Here is a 10,822-nt window from a genome sequence, read left to right on the forward strand (position 1 = left end):
CGGACCCATTTCCTTCTTGTTTGGTTGCTCTACCATTTCGGATATATGTACACTGGTATCCATCTTCTCCTTAATAGTCCGATAACTCTTCATCGCCATTAGACATGGAGACAATGAATGAATTAAGCTAGTCAAATTCTTTCTAAACTTCAAATTCCTCGCACTTTTATTTATTTTTTAAATTTAGTCTTCTATTTTTGGATTAAAAAAACTAATACTATCAAATTATTTCATTAAATTTAACTTATTGAAATTTAAAAATAATTCATAATAATTAACAAAAATAACAATTATAAGAGAATTTTAATTATACTAACAATTTATAAAATTCATGTCAATATTTTAATAATAATAATGTATTTAGACTAAATATAGTATTATAAAAATTGAAATACCAAATTATATAAACAATTAAGGTATAGATATTGAATGAAACTAACTATTAAAATTACCAATTGTTTATATAATTTTTATAAAAAAAGTGTATTTAGATACGTGTCATAGGAAGAATACCTCGATTTTATATAATAATAGTCATTTAGCTTTTGCGTGAATTTTTTAGAGATTAATGTTATATAATAATGAGTCATTAATATTTTTTGATGAGGTTAACAATCGTTGATGGATAAGTGGCTAAAGCTTTACAAATTGATACTTCAAACTAAATTTATAATAAAGCTTTCCAACCATCCTTCAAAAGGAAAAAGCTTTCCAATGAATTCTTCAAAAAGAAAAACAAGAAAAGCTTCCCAACTCTAAATGATAAAATTCTTTTGACATGGTGGAACCTTCAAGCTATTTCAAGCTTTTCAAGAAAAATGTTTCATAATTCTCATAAAGAAAGACAACGACATCGCTCTTTTCTTTTCAAAGTGGCTTCTGTTAGCACTAGTGTCATGGGTTGCGAAGGAAACTTGCAACCAGGACTTATCGATTTATAAGCTTTTAATAAGGTCATTTGGTCAGAATGACCTCTTGAAGAGATTAAAGGCCCATCTACAAGTTAGACAAATATGGAAACATGATCTTTTAAGATATTATTTTATATTCTTAAAGATTTGGTGGTGGGCCTTTAATCTTAGCCATTGATATACTTGATTTTGTCTGGATTGGATGTGGAAGGCTCAACTATAAATAAGACCTCTTCCCTCATTGTAAATCACTTGAGTTTTGAAATAAAAATCTTGAGAGCATTCACTCAAATCTCTCTCTCTCTGAGTTCTTATTTTCTTTGGCTTGTTCTTGTCTCGTTCTTCTTTCATATTGTTTGGCCTCGAGTTGCCGGCTTGAGTTGTGTTTTGGAAGAATTACATTGAATCCTTCTTTTGTGGAAGTTAAGGTGACTTAGGCGTTTTGGAGTAAGCGCCTAAGGCCTGCGGATGAGGCAAGAATCTAAGTCCGTGGCAGTTGGTATCGAGCTAGCATGGAGGCAGATTGGGCGATGTCGAAAAGCTCTTAGAATATTGATGGAATGGAGACTGTGGGAGGCTAGGAAAGCTAGGCGTTCAAGGGACATCTTCCGGCTTTGGAAGATCGAGTTGTCACTCTTGAAGCATCCATGGGGATGTCAAGGAGAGGTTGATGATATCGATGATAAAGTCCATGATGGGTTGCGGTCTATGCGAAACAACTCAAGAATATGTATTGGACAACATTGAGAAGATGGAGTAGATGATGCCATCGAGACTATGATGGTTGATAAGGCGATGATGCCATGGAGGCTATGTTGGCGGCCTTGAAAGAGGAGATGCGGACTCAAGGGTGAACTCACAATCTACAAAGGCACTTTGGGCAATGGAGGGGTTGGTTTGTCACACCCAAGCCTAGCGTAGATGTTCCCAAGCCAAAGGAGTTTAAGGAACAAGGTCCATAGAAAGTGGACAATTTCTGAGGAGTCAGAACAATACTTTAGTGCCAAGGGCATTCTTGATGATGCTACTAAGGTAATTCTGCTTGCTATGTATCTTCTACATTGCCTTATTGTGGTGGCGTCGTGGGTCCACCGATGTGAGCAGCAGTGGGACAAGTGGAACTTGGAAGGAGTTTCAATATGAGTTTAAGCGGATTTACCACAGTATCGAGGGAAGCTCGAGCAAAGTTGCGACGGCTTTACGCAACAAGACCTTTGTGAGTATGTGCGGGAGTTTAGCGAACTCATGCTTCAAATTCGATATGGGTGAGAAAGAGGCATTCTTTTCCTTCATGGATGGGTTGAAACCATGGGCTGAAGCAAGGTTACCTTATGGGGTTCAAGAACTTACCAAGGCCATGTGCATGGCGAATCGTTGGGTGAATTTGGTGGGAAGAAAGAGGCATGAGTCTTTTAAGCCCAAGTCAGCCAAGGGGAATAGTGGGGAGACAAAGGCCCCTAGAAATAGCTGACGGCAGAAGCCTTGGATAAAAGAAAGAGTGGGCCTATAAGGTGCTTTCATTGTGATGGACCACACATGATTAGGATTGTCCAAGAAAGCGGCTCTCATTTGTGGAATCAAAAGTGGAGTCGATGAGGAGGATAACAATCTTGGTTCAATACTAGGGGTGTTGAAGACAAGATGTGTCATGGGTGATGTTTGCAAAAATCATGGTAGTGGCAAAAAGTTGAATACTTGTCGACACGGAGTGCGTCGATTTATTCATGTCAGAAATTGCGCATAAACTTGGCCTCAAGATTGATTGAAATGGTAAGTCGAATTAAGGCGTAAATTCGGAAAGTGTTCCAATCAAGGGGTTGCAAAGGTAAAACTTCAATTCGGCGATTGGTTTGATGCGGCACCATCAAGGTAATACCACTTGATGACTATGATTTTGTAGTTGGATTGAGTTTTCTTGATCAAGTTAATCGATGATCTTTCATACGGTAATTTCATGGTGATTTGGTTGAACCATCAATGTATGGTGAGATTGACAAAAGGGAACTGGAAGAAAAACATTATGCAATCAATTTGCTAAGAATGCGTAGAGATGAAGTCTCTACTTAGCCACCTTGAAGATTGAAACCCGCAGGCGAGTGGGTGAGATCCCTGGAAGTGGGCCAATACAATCCTTCGAGCGTGATGCCTACAAAGTTGCCAAAATTTGCCACCCAAGGGAGGTGGATCATAAGATCGAATTGGTGTCCAATATGGTGCCGCTTGACTAGACTATCTGGTATGTCCCCACGGAGTGGAGAATTAAGTAAGCGTTAAGGAGCTTTTAGATCTGGATTTATTAGGCCATCTAAATCTCCAGTTATGGCGCCGATGCTATTTCAAAAGAAACATGATGGGTCATTACGGATGTGTATTGATTATCGGACCTTAAACAAGATCACAGTGAGGAATAGGTACCTATTCCCTCATTGCGAACTTGTTCCACCATTGGTACGAGATGGTTTTCCAAGTTAGACTTGAGATCGGGGTACCATCAAGTTCGGATAGCCAAAGAGGCAGGAAGGCGGCTTGTGTGACGGTATGGCTCATATGAGTTTTTAGTGATGCCATTCGGACTCACGAATGCCACGACTACATACGCACCATGATAAGGTACTTCAACCTTTCCTTGATCGTTTAGTGGTTGTTTACCTTGTGATATTGTGGTGTCTGATAAATCTTTCGATGAACATGTGGAACATTTGAGGAGGTGTTCCAAACTTTGAGGAAAATGAGTTGATCGAGAGGTACTTTTGCTCAGCGAGAGGTGCCATTTTAGGCCATATTGTGGGAGGTGGCATGATCGGATGGATGAAAACAAGGTTCGAGCCATTACGAATGGAGGCTCCAACCAAGGTGTGAGTTGAGATCTTTTCTTGGGTTGACAAACTACTATAGGCGCTTTATCGAAGGCTACTCTAGAATTACCGCTTGGCATATGTTGAAAAAGGGTAAGGTATGGGATTGGAACCCACGTGTGAAGGCCTTCAATCAATTGAAACAAGTAATGACAAGTGAGCCCGTACTTGCAGTTATTGAAACCTTATGAAATCGCATACGCAGTCGTCATTATGCCATTGAATCTTGATGCTGAAGGTCATCCATTGCTTTGAAAGTCAGCTTAATGAAAGAGCGAATACTCTGATCAAAGAAGAAATGACCGCCGTGGTACATTGCTTGCGCACATGGAGCATTACTTACTTGGTTCTGGTTCGTGGTCCTTCGATAATGTTGCAGTTATTTTCTAACCCGAAAAAGTTGTCTCCCAAAGCAGGCTCGTTGGCGAGGTTTTTCGCGGAGTTGATTTCACAATGGAATACAAGCGGGAAGTGCCAACATGGTGGTGATGCATAGTCGAAAGATGGAATTGGCCATCAGTCAACCAGCGGGTCCCTATTGAGCAGCATTCAGAAGGGTTGTCCCATGACCCTGACCAAAAAACTTGATTGAGTGGCTGGAGGAGAACAAGGAGATTTTGGCTTGATGGGAATTACTATACACCCATAGGCACCGCCTCTATGTGCCTCATTATGGGAAGTGCGCTGAAAGTCACGAAAGAATGCCATGACTCACGATGGGCGGGATCCGAGAATGCACCGTATTAGCCCTTTTGGAGGATCGATACTATTGGCCTCACATGGGTGAGGATGTGGAGACCTATGTGAAGACTTGTCTAGTGTGCCAACAAGACAAGGTTGAGTTAAAGAATCCTTGACTTGCTACACCCCTTGCCCATTCGGAAAGGCCGTGGGAGAGTGTATCCATGGATTTTATTGTGGGTTTGCCTAAGTCGGTTTGCAAGTATTCTTGTTGTGGTAGGCGGGTTTTCAAAGTATCGACATTTATTCACTGCCAAGGGTGCCATCTTTGAGGAAGCATTCGTTTATTTCTTAGACATGTGGTAAAATATTGGGGAGTACCCTTTGTCTATCATCGATGTCGAGATGGGAGATTCTGAGCGATTTTGGGCGAGCTATTCAAGTCAATGGGCTCGACTTGAACTTCTCCTGGCATGCATCCTGGCGATGGGCAAGCAGGCAGAATGCATTGTTGGAGACCTATCTTGACACTATGTGAGTGCCGCAAGGAATTAGGCCAAGTTGTTAGATGTTGCCCAATTTTCATACAACTTGGCAAGTGAAACAGAACCAAAATCGTTCGAGATAGTGGCAGACCATGACCACTCCACCTTATTGATTGCGACCCATTATCTGAGGCCAAATCTGCTGCGTGTCGATTTGCGAAGGATTGGCAAGAAAAATAACAGCTGGGCTTGTTTACACAAAGCAAGTAAAGCGCAACAAAGTGGCGATCGGAATCGAAGGATGTCGATTTCGGTGGGGACTCGGTCCTTGCCAAACTACACTTGATGTTGCGATATCGGGTTTGCACGATGCGAAGGTATGATTTAAAGTCTTGAAGAGGGTAGGCAAGGTGGCCTACAAACTTGAGTTGCCCCAAAGTTGAAGCTCCACCCGTGTTCCATGTAAGTATGCTCAAAGCCATACCATAGGGATCAAGAGGATCAAATCGAGGCAAGTCGAGCGAGCACCAATGGGGTAAAGTCTCTTATGATCGAAGTTGAAAACATTGAGGCGGATCGGGTGGTGAGACAAAGGTATCATCGGCCCACGACATGAATACTTGATGCGATGGAAAGGACTACTGCAGTGAAGCAAGTTGGGAACTCTTGTGGCAATTTCAAGAAGATAGCCCAGTTCCACGAGGGGGCCTTGACGAGGCGTCGCTAGAACAAGTGGGGAGAATGTCATGGGTTGCGAAGGAAACTTGCAACCATAGCCGGACTTATCTGATTTATCGCTTTTAGGTCATTTATTTAATCGGACCAGCTTTCTTTGCTTGAAGAGATTAAAGGCCCATCTACAAGTTAGACAAATATGGAAACATGATCTTTTAAGATATTATTTTATATTCTTAAAGATTTGGTGGTAGGTGGCCTTTAATCTTAGCCATTGATATACTTGATTTTGTACCGTTGGATGTGGAGGCTCAACTATAAATAAGAGACCTCTTCCCTCATTGTAAATCACTTGAGTTTTGAGAAATAAGAAATCTTGAGCATTCCTCAAATCTCTCTCTCTCTCTTGAGTTCTTATTTTCTTTGGCTTGTTCTTGTCTGTTCTTCTTTCATATTGTTTGGCCTCGAGTTGCCTTGCTTGGTTGTGTTTTGGGAAGAATTCATTGAATCCTTCTTTTGTGGAAGTTAAGTGACTTAGGCGTTTTTGGAGTAAGCGCTAGGCCTTGCGGATATGAGCAAAATCCTAAGTCCGTGACACTAGTGCCTTTCATTTGTTTAAACTTTAAACATTCACTATGAAAATTTTATAATAAAATCCTCTACTAAAGGCGAAACCGAAATATATACATAATTAAATGCCTTTTCTATCCTTTTATTGTTTCCTTGTTGGTGCAATTGGCAGACCATACAGTCGGCGTTGTTTCCTTTCATTTTCTTACTTCCAATTGTTGATGATCCTCCCGACATGGATGAAAATTTAAGAAACTTTCGTCTGAGAAGGTTAACGAATTATATAGAGTAATTCAAAAAATGAAAATGTTTTGGGCGTATTGATGAGGTGGGTTATCAAGACTCCATTACATATAGCTGCAGAAGAAGGGTGCATTGAGTTTGCAATGGAGATGATGAACTTAAAGCCATCATTTGCTCGAAAGCTAAACCACCAAGTTTGAGCCCACTTCACATGCAGTTAGAAAGGGCATAAAAGATGGCACTCCGCTTCTTGGAGATTGATAAAGATCTTGTTCTGTCAGGGAGAAAGGTGAACTCCATTGCACTACTTATGTAACGTTGGAAACCGGCTTGGTGGTTGGATACATTTACGGAAGCTTCTGATTGTATCCAAGATGTTACAATTGAGAATCGCCTTGCATATTGCAGGTCCAAAACAATAGATTAGACGTTCTCCAACTCCTAATTGAGCAGCAGAAGGAAAGACTATTATTGGGAGAAGACAAAAGATGGAAACACTTGCCATGGCAGTTATCCATAATCAACCCATGGTTCGACTCAATTGCTCGCCGATATAATTAATAGTACATAGATTCTTTTTACTTGAGAGACATGATTAATTGATTCTAGCCTTTTACATCCTAAACTATCAATTGAGAGGTTCTTAAACTACTATTAAATTGCAAAGGTGATAAGCATGCTACCAATCAAGTTGGTTTGACAGCCTTTGGGTGTTGCACAACAACATAATAACATTGCTATTCTGCAAGGCTACTTTATTTGATGGTTCAAACTTTAAGCGTAAGTTGGAGAAACAAGTTGTCAAATGCGTGACAAAGGCATCACTACTAATTTTTCAAAATATGGACAACATATCGGTGGAGTGACGCAATGCCTTGCTAGTAATTTTAGGATTGCTTCTAGCGCAACCTACCAAGCCACTCTAAGCCCACACTGGTGGTGTTTGGCAAGGTGAAAATACCTCAAAGTCAAAGGATCATATGAACCAATGGTACTAGGAAATCGATCATGGATCCATCGGCTTTTCTTCTCTTCTATATTCAACCTATCTTGTGTTCCTCGTAACATTATTCCTAACATTAGCTCTACTCAAAACTTTTCCCCATGATATTAGACTGCACTTCAAGTATTATTAGCGTTTACGCGGTGTCCTTGATGAATCAATATCTAATTTAGCCCCACTATTTTAACAAATGCAATTCATAATATACTTTAGATTCTTTCCTTTTAATGGTGTCCATGTTTATCGTATGTCGAGTGTCAAAATTAGTGTTTCAATAGTGGGATGTTGGATATTCCCTTCATTTTTATTTTTATGTTTAGGAAGAAATCTTGAAATAGGTATTGGTGTAGCTCAAGGATTCTTTGTTATTCATTATTTTATATGATGAATTACGGAAAGAACCATTTTAGTTGTTTGCTATTGTTTATTTGCAAGTGTTGACAACTTTAACTACATACACTTTGTTGCATTAATAGGATGTTGGCTATTCCTTAATCTAGGTCGATTATGCATAATGCGGTGCAATCAATTTTGTAACACCCTTTGTAATATGTCAATGTAACATCTCCTTTATTTTATTCTAATCTTTGTTGTTATTTTTTGAATGGGTTTATTTTACTTATAAATTGACTAGATATACAATAGAATTGGAATCTCTCTCATGTTTTGCTGTAAAGTGTATCATTTCTTTTTATATATATCATATATGCTACAAGTTCTAATACATGAACAACAATTTACTAACAAGTGGGACATCTATATTTTTTTTTTTTTTATTAAAAATAATTTCTACAATTTTCATTTTCTTTAAACTTATTTTTGAAAGTGATTCTAAATAATTAATTATATTATAATAATATTTTTCTTATTATTAACTCTCTTCTACATGTAGCATCTCATATAGATTTTTAATAATAAACAAAAAATTTCGTTAATATTACATTCCATTAATAATTTGCAAAAAAAAAAAGAAATTTGATTAAAATAATTTTTATAAAATCATTATGGATGTGTATAGTCATGATTTTTTAACTAATTTGAACACAAATAGAAAATGGATAGTCAAACCTTCTAATTATAGTATTTGGTGAATGGATGTTTATAATAACTTATTAAGCTAAAACCTTCAAAACAAAAAAACATGAGATTGGCAACTTTTTCCACAGACTAAATGGGAGCGAGATATGTGAAATGACAATATCGACCATGCATGCGCATAAAAATTTCTCCATTTGTCACATGTTTGCTCAAAAATTACTCTTTGGCACATGTACTCTTAATATATTTTCAATTTACTTGTGTAAAATAATTTCTTTGCAACTTTATATTAATTGAAATATGTTACTTGACAAATTTATTCAAGCGTAATATAATTATTACTAATTTATATACTAAGAACATAACATAATTATCACTAGGAATATAGTTTACAATTATATTGATACACTAATAATATTTATCAATTTCCACAAGGTTAATATTTGTAAATAAGAAACTTAAAAATTTGTTTATTTAAATTTTCAAAATATTCACTAATTAATTTTCATATATTTTTTTTCTTTGAGTAATAGTTTTTTATTTCAATAATTTCACTCAATAAATGTTAAAGTATTATAAACAAATAAATATTTAACATTAAAATGTAATATGCTCTTATTTGTCATTTTACACATATTAGCTTTCAGCTATCAACTAAGTTTTACCAAATATTTTAAATAAACCATTAATAGAATCAGTTGGTCAAATCAATTACTATAATCATCAATCAACTATCAACTAATTTTTCAAGCAAGACCAATAACAAGCAATTTATTTTTGTCGCTCATCCCTGAGGATGTCTTCGTCATCCAGCTTTGATTTCCCCCAATTTTGTTTACATTTTCATGCTTAATTTTCAATCTCTTTTCCCTTAAAGTTTAAATAGTAATTATTATATCACTTAAATTTGGATAAATATTTAAGACGTATGAGATATACATATAGTCAGTTTTCTGAAATGTTTTTGTTATATTAAAACTCATTTTTTTAATACAGAATCATGAGATTGCCGGAAAGATAAGATAAAAAATTGGTTGTGGGAAAATTAGAGTTCAGTGTAGCCAAGAAAATATTTTGTAGGTATTCCAGGTCAAAATATTTAGTAACGAGGAAATGGTTCACAGCCCTAATTGACTATTTTGATTATTAAATGTGGCAAAATTTTAAACTATGTAGCGGTACATGTGGATAACAAACTGTGACATGGATTATTTTTAATGTATATTTAAAATTTTAAAATACTAAAATTGATATATATATATATATATATATATATATATATATCTTATAAACTAAAGAATAAAATAAAGTAAAAAACAAAAGAAATATTAAATCAAAGAGACCAATATGAATTAATTATCTTTAGTTTGAAAGTTATGAGTGAAGAACTTTGAGGAAATATATTTTGATTTCTTTAAAAATTTTATCAATAATCATAATAAATTTTGATAATGATCTTTTTATAAAAATACATATGTTTAAATTAATTTAATAAATATTCACATAAAGGTATTGAACAATTTTTCAAAAATTTTTATATGCTTTTAACTCCTTCAAATTTTAATATAAACTTCAATTATATAGTGATTCATATAAAATTTGCTTAACCAGTTAGTCACATATCAAATATTTCATGAACAACTAAACTAAAAGATATCTAAATATTATTGCATCAAATACAAAAGAATATTATATATTCTCATAACCATTGCTAGGACTTAGCAAAAAACTTCATTTTCTTATTTGATTTCACGATACTACTCACTTGCTTTATAGGTTTAGAAGTTTGGACTCCGAATCCGAAACTTTCATTTTAATTCTATTTGAATTGTGCCTTTCCATTTTGGCCAATCTACTTCATGTCTATGTTTCTCAATAGGTTTAGCCAATATCCTCATTTTCTTTCATTTTCTCAACAATATTATTGTACAAAATTGTTGTCGACAACTTTCTATTTGCCATGGTTCTATATCTTCTTATATTAACATAGCTTATTAATATCTCTTTATTTTACTATTTCCATCTTCAAGTACTTAAATCTCTTCTAAATTTTAATAATTTATTCGTCTTGGGTCTCTTCAAAAGCACTACGCCTCCACTATATGATCATCTATATTTATTATTTTCTTGTATAGAAATTTTCATATCTAGAACCAAACAATCAATCATGCTTCAAGCATGCATTGCTTTCATTTATTCTAACATTGTGTTATTGGGACTTCAAAACATCGGTTGCTATATAACATTTGGTTATTCTATCAGATAATAAATGCATTTGGCAGTTAACGACAATAAAGTGAATTGTCTTTTGAACTTCTAATCCAAATCACTTTATCGAGGATCTAAATAATGATATTTTAT

The sequence above is a fragment of the Gossypium arboreum genome, chromosome 5, assembly GCF_025698485.1.
Source record: "Gossypium arboreum isolate Shixiya-1 chromosome 5, ASM2569848v2, whole genome shotgun sequence".
Taxonomy (NCBI): Eukaryota; Viridiplantae; Streptophyta; class Magnoliopsida; order Malvales; family Malvaceae; genus Gossypium; species Gossypium arboreum.